This window comes from Bubalus kerabau, chromosome 1 (genome assembly GCF_029407905.1).
Source record: "Bubalus kerabau isolate K-KA32 ecotype Philippines breed swamp buffalo chromosome 1, PCC_UOA_SB_1v2, whole genome shotgun sequence".
Taxonomy (NCBI): Eukaryota; Metazoa; Chordata; class Mammalia; order Artiodactyla; family Bovidae; genus Bubalus; species Bubalus kerabau.
In genome coordinates, this window is record NC_073624.1 from 55,608,881 (window position 1) to 55,619,621 (window position 10,741).

Sequence of the window (10,741 nt, forward strand, 5' to 3'; positions counted from 1 at the left end):
CTTATTCAGGTCTGCATTCCCAGCATCATGTTGTACCTATGAGCAGGTGTTCAATATACTTTTGATGAATAAATGAAAGAACGGTCTAACTGAAGGTCAGAAATGGAAATGCTCAATGGAGCTTAGAGTCATGAGAAAATCTGAAGAAGGGGCCACTTGAACAAAGCCTCAGTTGAACTTTGATCAACAGTGAGTGCCAATGATGTATTAGGGGAACTGTAAGAAGACTACATGTCCTGCCTAAAGACTGGGTTGAGATGTGGGGTGGGGCAGAGCTGGATGACCTCTTAGCTTCATATGAGATCTTCCAGTCCTTGGTGCCATGAACCAGATACTCTTGTTTCAGTCATCACCCTGTTCTTTTGCCCTTTTGTGCTTTGGTCAGCTCTCCTGGTTTACTACTGAGTTCTATCTTTGCAAAGTGGAGTAATCAAACCCTATGAGACAGATCTTCTTTCATCATACGAGAGTCTAAGGTAAGAACTGTGTGTTTTGCCCACTAAGATTGGCCAATGTATGCCTCAGGAGCAGTTGTCCCAGGGGACGTCTTGGATTTGTGAGAAAACAAAACAGAAAAGGTTTCAGCAGTCAAATATGTGTGGGAACTGGAATTTCATCATTGCATAACTTCCCAGAGCCTTTACTACAGAAGCCTTCATTAACACTGCTCCTGCGAAGGGGGCTTGGGGAGCATGGCATACAGAGAATTCCTAATATTTTAACCATAGGCCCTAGGAGGGGTATGTGAATGGAATATGACATAGGACTGGTGATTTATAGAACTTTATATTCTACAAGAAGTACCATATTAGACCTTATCATTAGAAAAATATTTGTCTAATTTTTACAGTCATTGGATACTTATTAATTCATGGACCTTCTGTAAATAGGGGAATGTTTCTTTCCCCATACCTTCTCCATTCTTTTGGAGGTTTTGTCACAAATGCTCTCTGATCCCCACGTCTTCCCATTTTGCACACTAGAGGGCAGCGTTGAGCCTGTTTAGAATTTCCCACACTGGGGACTAAGAAAAAGTATGATGAAATTGGCCTTCCTTTTCACATAAATCAGGGAGACTAAGCACCCAGCAGCTGTTGCTCTTACTGTGAAAACCATTGTGATGGGCAGGATTTTGTTCAAAATCCCTAAATTCAAAAGTTCTCGAAAATCCCAGGCCAACAATTCTCCTTAAAAGTTTCTCTGTCTGGACTTGCGTGCCTGGGAGGATCAAGTCTTCAGCCGGGTTCTCTAGAGGTTTGCCGGTGAGGGCAAAACCATGACAGAGTATACAAAATGAACTGAATAAATAAAGAGATTGCCTTCTTGTAGCCTATCTTCAGTCTTACAAAGGTTGGAGTGGACTTGAAGCATGCAACAGAGTTTAGTCACAGAGATGCTTCCTAGCCTTTGTTTCGTTTCTGCATTAATTCTATGTCTCTCCGTAGTTAGCTCCAATTACGGCCTTCTCATCTTCTACTCAGTCATCAAGATTCACTCCCAACTCTGTATCTCCTTAAAAATTAAAACCGGGGGAGTTTCCATATCTAAATTTTTATGCTTAGCCCTGAACACTTATGCTTAGCCCTGGATTATTAACATCTTAGTGTGACCTTTTAAGAACTTTTGCTTATGTTCTTCTATTTTATCAACTATATTGTAGGGCCTATATGCCCCTGTAAGGACTCAGAAGCTTGACTGAAAGAAACAGACATCTTCTGAGTTTCTACTATGTAACAGGCCCTGACTTAGGTTTTTCCATGCTTTGACTCAATTAAACTGGATTTCGACTGGCTATAATATCTGTGCCCTTTTCACAAAGTTGTAGATCACCCAAGAAGGACATCTGAAACAGCAGGACACATAGAGTGAACTTACCTCTAGGTTTGCCTATGATAGTCCTGGTTTGCATCTGTCATCGGGGCATAATCATTAACAATGCCTCCTTTCACTCTCAAAGGCACCCCCAGCTTGGTCCAGAAGTTCTAAAGACTCAGACATTTCAGGTTTGGATTCTGGTTCTTCCACTCACTAACCGTGTGACTTCAAGCAAGTTACTTAACTTCTCTAGGCTTCACTTCCCTCCATGTAGAAATCAGGGGTGAAAATGCCTTCCGAATAGGGCTGTGATGAAGATTAATGCTGTAGTTGTTCAGTCCCTCAGTTGTGTTTGACCCTTTGCAACGCCAAGGACTGCAGCACACCAGGCTGCCCTGTCCTTCACTATCTCCCGGTGCTTGTTCTAACTCATGCCCATTGGGTCGGTGATGCCATCCACCCATCTCATCCTCTGTCATCCCCTTCTCCTGCCTTCAACCCTTCCCAACGTTAGGGTCTTTCCAATGAGTCAGCTCTTTGCATCAGGTGGCCAAAGTATTGGAGCTTCAGCATCAGTCCTTCCAATGAATATTCAGGGTTTATTTCCTTTAGGATGGGCTGGTTTGATCTCCTTGCTGTCCAAAGGACTCTCAAGAGTCTTCTCTAGTACCACAGTCCAAAAGCATCAATCCTTTGGCACTCAGCCTTCTTCATGGTTCAACTCTCACATCTGTACATGATTACTGGAAAAACCATAGCTTTGACTATATGTGTTTAGATGAATGGCTGGCACATAGTAAACATTCAAAAACGACAGTCATGATTGTCAAAATGTATTCAATCATGTGAGCAACCCCAGAAGGGCCCAAAGTGACTGCTGTGTGAAGTGACTCAGAAATGAGAGAGAAGCTAAGGAAGGAGTGAGTACTGATTTAATGAGAAAAACATCATATGTAGTGAGTGGTGTGTTATAGCAGTGATTCTTCAGGTGTTAATCCTGGGCCAGTGGCACCATCATCCTTCAGGAGCCTGTTAGAAGTGCAAATTCTCAGAGCTTCTGGATCAGAAATTTGGGGGGCAGGACTTGGCAATGTGTATTTTAACAAGTCCACCAGGTGATTTTGATGTGTGCTAACTTTTGAGAACCTTGGTTTTCCTGGAAAGGTGAGGGAACAGCAGAGAAGCTTCAGTGAGCAACAGAAAGATTAAGCCAGAAAAATTTATATACAGAAAAATTTACATAAAAGTCCAGATTTCCAGCTTCCCTCACAAATTCAGAATATTTGGTGCCTCTGGGTGATCTCCCCTCCGGAGCACTTTAAAAAAATTTTTTTTAATATATTTATTTATTTATTTTTGGCTGTGCTGCTTCTCTAATTGCAACAAGCGGGGGCTGCTCTCCAGTTGTGGTGCTTGAGCTTCTCCTTGGGGTGACTTCTTGTGAAGCACAGGCTCTAGGGTGCGGGAGCTTCAGTAGGTGGGGCATGAGAGCTCATTAGTTTTGGCCTGAGGGCTTAGTTGCCCTGTGGCAGGTGGGATCTTCCCAGACCAGGGATCAAACCCATATCCTCTGTATTTGCAAGCAGAATTGTTACCACTGGACCACCAGGGAAGTTCCCAGCCACAGTTGACTACTATGGAGAAGCAGCTGCCCCTTTAACCAGAGCATGGGGCCTGCAGCTTCTCCTAACTTCCATTGAGCCAGCTGTACTTCCATGTGTGTTACCTGCCCCTGTTTCCACTCATGACTTAAGACACACCCTCTGCTTTTAGATGAGAAAGTGATGGGTTGGAGAGTTTCCATGATTTGCGTAAGTGTGTGACCCAGGCTCCGGACAGGACATGTGTTGGGGGTGGGTGGTCTCTGACCCTTTGAACAAGGTCTTGAAAGAGAAAGAATTTGAGACCCCCGAAGGCGGTCTTGCTCTTGCTGAGGTTTGTAAACTGTCCTGTGTATCAGAATCCACTGGGTCAAAGATTTTCAATGTAGCTTTCCATAGTCACCTCCCCAGTCTAGTTTAGTAGGTTGGGTGGACCCAGCTCAGGAATCCATCTGTAACATAAACTTCCTTTCTTCCTCCTACTTTACCCCCAATCCATGTGATTCCAGAGAAGGCAATGGCACCCCACTCCAGTACTCTTGCCTGGAAAATCCCATGGACGGAGGAGCCTGGTGGGCTGCAGTCCATGGGGTCGCTAAGAGTTGGACACAACTGAGTGACTTCACTTTCACTTTTCAGTTTCATGCATTGGAGAAGGAAATGGCAACCCACTTCAGTGTTCTTGCCTGGAGAATCCCAGGGACAGTGGAGCCTGATGGGCTGCCGTCTATGGGGTCACACAGAGTCGGACACAACTGAAGCAACTTAGCAACAGGATCAGCAGCATGTGATTCCAAAGCAGGTGGTCCAGGGAACACACTTTGGGAAACATTGATTCCATGTGGAATCTATACTTCGGGATGGAGTATTGGGAGGTTGAGGTAAGAATCCCAGAACGATATCTCATCACAGTCTGTGTGCAGAGAAGAGGGTCAGAGACCTATGGAAAGTTGAGTACAGAGATTTAATGTGGTATAAGGGTGGGTTCTAATAGCCTGAGAAAGTTTTTTTTTTTTTTTAATAATATATTTGGCATATAACATTGTGTAAATTTAAGGTGTTCTCAGGGCTTCCCATGTGGCACCATGGTAAAGAATCCACCTGGCAATGCAGGAGACACAAGAGATGTGGGTTCTTTCTAGGTCAGAAAGATCCCCTGGAGGAGGAAATGGCAACCCACTCCAGTACTCTTGCCTGGAGAATCCCATGGACAGAGGAGCCTGGAGGGCTACAGTCCATGGGGTTGCAAAAAGTTGGACACGACTGAGTGTGCACATGCAACGTCAGGGGTACTCATGTTGATTTCATACTTTCATATAGTGTAATATGATTGTCCCCGCATCACAATTAGCACCTCCGTTACATTATATAATTATCATTTCTTTTTAGCCAAACTTGTTAGAACAGAAAGTAATATGGTAATTATAATACTAGGGGATGCAGGGTGGGGGGCTCAGACAGGTATTGTTTAAGGGCACGAATTTACAATGAGTAGTAAAAAAGTCCTGGAGATCTTATGCATGGTATAGTGAATCTAGACAATAGTATTGTATTATACTCATCAAACCTGTTAAGAGACTAGATCTTAATCATTCCAACCACTAAAAAAAAAATTTAACCCATAAAATGTAACTGCCCTGAAGCAGGTAGTCTAGGCTTTGATAGAAAATAAAAGAGCGATGGTGGCAAAAAACAAAACAAAACAAAACCAGGGGGTGAGAGATCATGGTAAGTGTTAGCAGTGAGTTATCAAGGCTGAAAGATGAGACCAAAAAAAGTCACCCTCTGTGTCTCTTGCAGGACTTAAGAGTGGTAGCGAAGAGGGAATTTACAGGGCCTAGACTCCATCTTAGGCCTGTTCATGCTGATCATGCTCGGCCACTTCTCCAGTGCATTCTGAACTCTGTATTTAGTACCTATGGAAACGACAACAGAAGGATAAGGCCCGCTCCGGACAGGCCATAAATTTTTATGTAACCATCAGAGTGTAACCTCGGGCTTATTGATCATTTGGCCAATTGTTTAACTGTTTGAGCACAAAGCATGTGAATGATGGGGTTATTGGGATTGTATTTACCCTTCCTTTGTTTATGTAAGTCTCAAGGAATTTGGAGTGGTGGGTTCAGACACACACACGGGGTATAAAAGATTTTCACAAATGCTGGTCGGGGTCCTTGGCTAAGAGGAGACTCTGCCTTGGGCCCGCCGGTGTAATAAACTGCACTCCACTATCTGCACTGTCCTTCTGAGTGAGTTTGTTTCCTGGAACGCGTGGCTACAACAGTAGCATGTGAGTTCCCTTTGAAGGATACTCTGACCATGTGTACACACGTGTGTGCTAAGTTGCTTCAGTCATGTCCGACTCTTTGCGACCCTGTGGCTCCTCTGTCCATGGGATTCTTCAGGCAAGAGTACTGGAGTGGGTTGGCATGCCCTCCTTCAGGGGATCTTCCCAACCCAGAAATAGAATTTGCGTCTCTTACGTCTTCTGCATTGGCAGGCTAGTTCTTTACCACTAGTGCCACCTGGGAAGCCCACTCTGACCATCCTTGACTATAAAGAAACAAAAAGAAGGGGGAGTCCTGGCCTGGGGTCCTCCCAGCCTCCGTCCTTCTCTGACTTCCTACCCTTTTCTCTACAGTTTTCTACTCCTTTCCATCTACTTACATGATTTTTTTCTCCTTTTCTCTATCTCTTTGTCTCTCTGTGTCTCTTTGTCTCTTTCTGCTCTCTCTCTGTTCCTTTCTCTTTCTGGAACTCCTCCTAATACGTAACTCACAAACAATGCAAATAGTGATAGCAATTCAGGAACAAAACATCCATCACTATGCAGGGAGAATCCAGGAGAAGAAACCAAACGCCTGAAAAAAGTTTCTACAGTAATAAGTCCTTGTCAGACTCCAACCAGCCTGGGCCTCCAAACGGAGAGGCAGAGGTATTTGTCTCCTGTTCCAAAGACATGAGCCACAGCCCACAGAGAAGTTCCGCTCCCACTGTGCTTTTTCCTTTGACCACTGCTGTCCAATGCGCTTTGTCATGTCCTCTTAGCACCAGGCCTGGCGCATTTCTCGGTATAGTAAAAGCTAATGAGCCGTATGGCTTTTGGCAGTGTCGGGCAATATACATGCTCCATTTGGAGCAGAGTAAATCCTTGGAGTCTATAGCTGTGTGCGCAGCCTCAGGTTGTCCCCTGTGCTTCATGGCTCTGTAAATATCATAGCTGTGGTCACTGCTCAGGATTATTAATATTCCAAAGGCCTGCTTTGACCCTACCCCCTACAGAGCAGGCTTCAGTAATACACAGCTTCGCATTGGATCCCATCCAATTGGAATTTATGACTGGAAGTGGCAGAAGGCCCGAGCTTTAGAGCAATATCTCACCTTCAGCTGGCTCTGCAGCTTGGACCCTGAGGACATCATGGTATTTATTCAATTCGGATCCCATTTATTGTGCTTCTAACTGTGCTTAGCACTGAGCTTAGATGCTAAAGATGGCGCCATGGGAAAGACTCAATCCCTGCTCTGAAGAAAGCCATCTGGGAAGGAGGCAAGGGCATGTAAATAAGTTCTCTTATATGCTAATAACTTTCAGGTCCAGCCCTTGGCAGGTTTTGGAGAAAAGCCACTCATTCTTTCATTTGCACCCCCTGAAACCACTGCTATTCGAGGGTGGTCCTTGGAAGGCAACAGCACCTTGGAGCTTGTTAAAAATGCAGTATCTCAGGCCCCACCCCGTACTGAATCAGATTAAAGTTCGAGAGGCCATCGTCTAATCAGACTCTCCCAAACCTAGATAAGTTAAAAAAATCACCGGGTGCTGCCACTCTTAAATGCTGACACAGCAGATTTGATAGCAGGTACTTACGATTTGGCTGATCTGTGGACTGGCGTTTGGGAACTAGTGTCTAACCCTATGGTTCTCAAACTTGTTTGAATATTAGAATCACCTGGGGAGCTTTGAAAAGTCTTGATGCCCAGGCTTTACTCTGAATAATGAAATCGTAAACAAAGGGCATGAGGCTGAGGCAGCAGTAATTTTTTTTCCAGTTTTATTGAGAAATAATTAACATCCACCACCATATAAGTTTAAGGCACGCAGCAGAAGGGTCTGATTTATAGATACTGTGATTTACATATCACCATAGGTTCAGCTAACATCCACCTGCTCATATAGGTACAATAAAAAGAAAAGAAGAAAGGGAAAATTTTTCTCCTGTATTGAGAACTCATATAATTTACTCTCTTAAAATTTTTTATGTATCTCATGCAGCAGTGTTATGTATAGCCATCATGCTGTAGATTACATTCCTAGTACTTATTTATCTTCTAACTGAAAGTGTGTAGCTATGGACCACCTTCATCCAACTTCCCCCTTTCACCACCCTCTGCCTCTGGTAACCACAAGTTTGATCTCTTTTCTATAAGTTTGTTTTTTCTTTTTATTGAGTTAGATTCCTCAGGTAAGTGAGATCATATAGTATTTGTCTTCCTCCATCTGACTTATTTCACTTAACATAATGCCTTCAAGGGCTATACGTGTTGCTGCAAATAGTATGAGCCTCTCTTTTTTATGGTCAAATAATATTCCATTGTATATATTACCACACTTCTTTATTCATTTATCTATTGATGGGCTCAGAGGTCATTTCCATGGCTATTGTGAATAATAGCAGTATTGATTTTAAAATTTCTCCAGGTGACTCTTGCTATTGTTCAGTTGCTCACTCATGTCTTTGTGACCCATGAACTGCAGCATGCCAAGCTTCACTGTCCTTCGCTTTCTCCTGGAGTTTGCTCAAACTCACATCCGTTGAACTGGTGATGCCATCCAACCATCTCATCTTCTGTTGCCCACTTCTCCTGTCCTCAATCTTTCCCAGCATCAGGGTCTTTTCCAATAAGTCGGCTCTTCGCATCAGGTGGCCAGAGTATTGGAGCTTCAGCTTTAGCCGTCAGTCTTTCCAATGAATATTCAGGGTTGACTTCCTTTAGGATTGACTGATTTGATCTCCTTGCAGTCCAAGGACCTCTCAAGGGTTTTTTCCAACACCACAGCTCGGAATCATCAATTCTTCGGTTCTCAGCCTTCTTTATGGTATAACTCTCACGTCCATACATGACTACTAGGTGAGTCTAATGTGCAGCTAAGGTAGAAGGCCACTGCTCTAAACCAGTGCTACTAAAGATTTAACCAGTATAAGAGCCACTGGACACACAATCCCACAGGCTCAGCAGAGTTTCAGAATTTTCAAATTGAAAAAGGTATTACAGATCTATAGCCAAACCTAACTTTCCTCCCCTAACCAGGGCACTTGTCATCTGAGAAACTGCCAGGAAACATGGTGAAGGCTGCCTTGGGACTACCTAGATCTCTAGCATGGGGCCAGTGGAGGAAACTCAGACCTACAATTCAATAACCTTAGTCCAGCTGGTCTTAGCTTGGAGGCATGTTTCAATGGCTTGCTCCTTCTCTTGTTCTCCAGCCTTCCCAGAGTCCCAGAGGTATTTTCCTCAGCACCCTGGGCTGTAGACATGTTGGCTTTCTTTCATTTTCTCAAATGCATCCCTTTCCTTCTACCTCAGGGCCTTTGCACAAGCTGTTTCCTCTGCCAGGGATGTTTCCTCTCCTTCCTTCTCTCCAGTTTCTCCTTCAAGAAAGCCTTTCCTGATCCTCCTAATGAGACTACATTCCCCTACTGTACACTTATATGGCACCTTGTACCGTTCATTCATCGTATCTATCGCAGCTTTAAATTGTGTATTATGCTAATATTTGAATACTTTTCTCTAAACAATTTGAATTAAGAGAGAAACCACATCTCTTTTGCTTAGAACTGTATAGCAGCCACTTGCATTGTGTCTGGAACATAGGAGGGAATCAATGAATGCCTGAATATCCATGCACCACTCTTCTCAGCATTGGAGGTCCCAGACCCTTACATATCCTCCCTATCCCACCCCAGAACACTGCTGTTTGCCAAGGTAACCACTTTAGCCCCTGAGTCCCAGGTGGCTCAGCTGGTAAAGAATCCACCTGCAATGCAGGAGACCCTGGTTCAATTCCTGGGTCAGGAAGTTCCCTGGAGAAAGGATAGGCCAGCCACTTCAGTATTCTTGGACTTCCCTGATGGCTCAGATGGTAAAGAATCCACCTTCAATGTGGGAGACCTGGGTTCAACCCCTGGGTTGGGAAGATCCCCCGGAGGAGGACATGGCAACCCACTCCAGAATTCTAGCCTGGAGAATCCCCATGGACAGAGGAGCCTGGCGGGCTACAGTCCATGAGGTCACAAAGAGTAGGACACAACTAAGTGAGTAAGCACAGCACACATACAATCTTTAGGTATATACCACTTCTTTTTTAGATCATCATGGGCTCCTAAATTTTAGACATGGTCAGTCTATCTGAGGCCCCTCCTCCATGTCCAGATATAAGTATTAGCATCCTCCCTCCAACCACCCAAGCATCTGAACCTCCATGGACCCTTCCTGTTGCTGCCACTTTGGCAGTGGCCTGGCAGTCCTCCAGGTGTTCTGTCTTCATCATAGTATTAAGCAGGAAATATTATCAATGTTCTAGGATATCCTGTGCTCTTTATATACAAAATGAGAATAACAGTAGCCATTGCAAAGGGTTGATGGAGCATTAAATGAGATATTCTGCATCCACAATACACTGCTCAGGCAATAAATGCTTAGAATTTTTATTACTACTAATAACTGAAAAAATTCCATCAGTAGTCACTTCGGCAGCACACCTACTAAAATTGGAATGATACAGAAAAAATTACCATGGCCTCTGTGCAAGGATGACACATAAACTGGTAAAGCATTCTATATTTTTAATGAAAAATATCCCACTGGACCCCACAAAATATTTTATTGCTTCAGTTTGTACTTACTGAATAAGATGATGGGAAGCTAATATGGATTCAATAATAATCTTAGATGAGCTCACACTTTATTGGTTGCAACAACAATAAATCCAATGTCTAGAAGTGGAAAACCATGCTTACTTCCATTCTCAGAAAATGCACAACATGTCTAAGGATTTAAGGGTCCTTTGCAACAATTCCATGCCCTATTCCTCCCACACTGGGTCCTCAAGCTGAAAGTACAACTTCGGGAAATGGTACCCATACAGTCTCTCCTCTCTTATTTTCATTTTTTCTTAGTATGCTCTGGCAGAAGAGCTGGGATACTACCCCTTTGGTCAGAAGTTATTGCTGTTCAGTCATAAACAGGTCAGAACTCTCAGCCCATCTACTTTAGGGCAGAAAACTTGGAAGAGGTCAAAGCTGAACCCTAGTAAGGATGAGAGTTAG

General features: G+C 43.8%; 1 non-coding gene across 1 annotated transcript; it reads left to right on the top strand.

Annotated features, from left to right (window-relative positions):
* Nucleotides 1-10,153: 10,153 nt before the first annotated feature.
* On the top strand, nt 10,154-10,260 carry LOC129642524 (U6 spliceosomal RNA). The gene has a single exon (XR_008709791.1). It is a non-coding gene; the product is annotated as a U6 spliceosomal RNA (small nuclear RNA).
* Nucleotides 10,261-10,741: the final 481 nt, after the last annotated feature.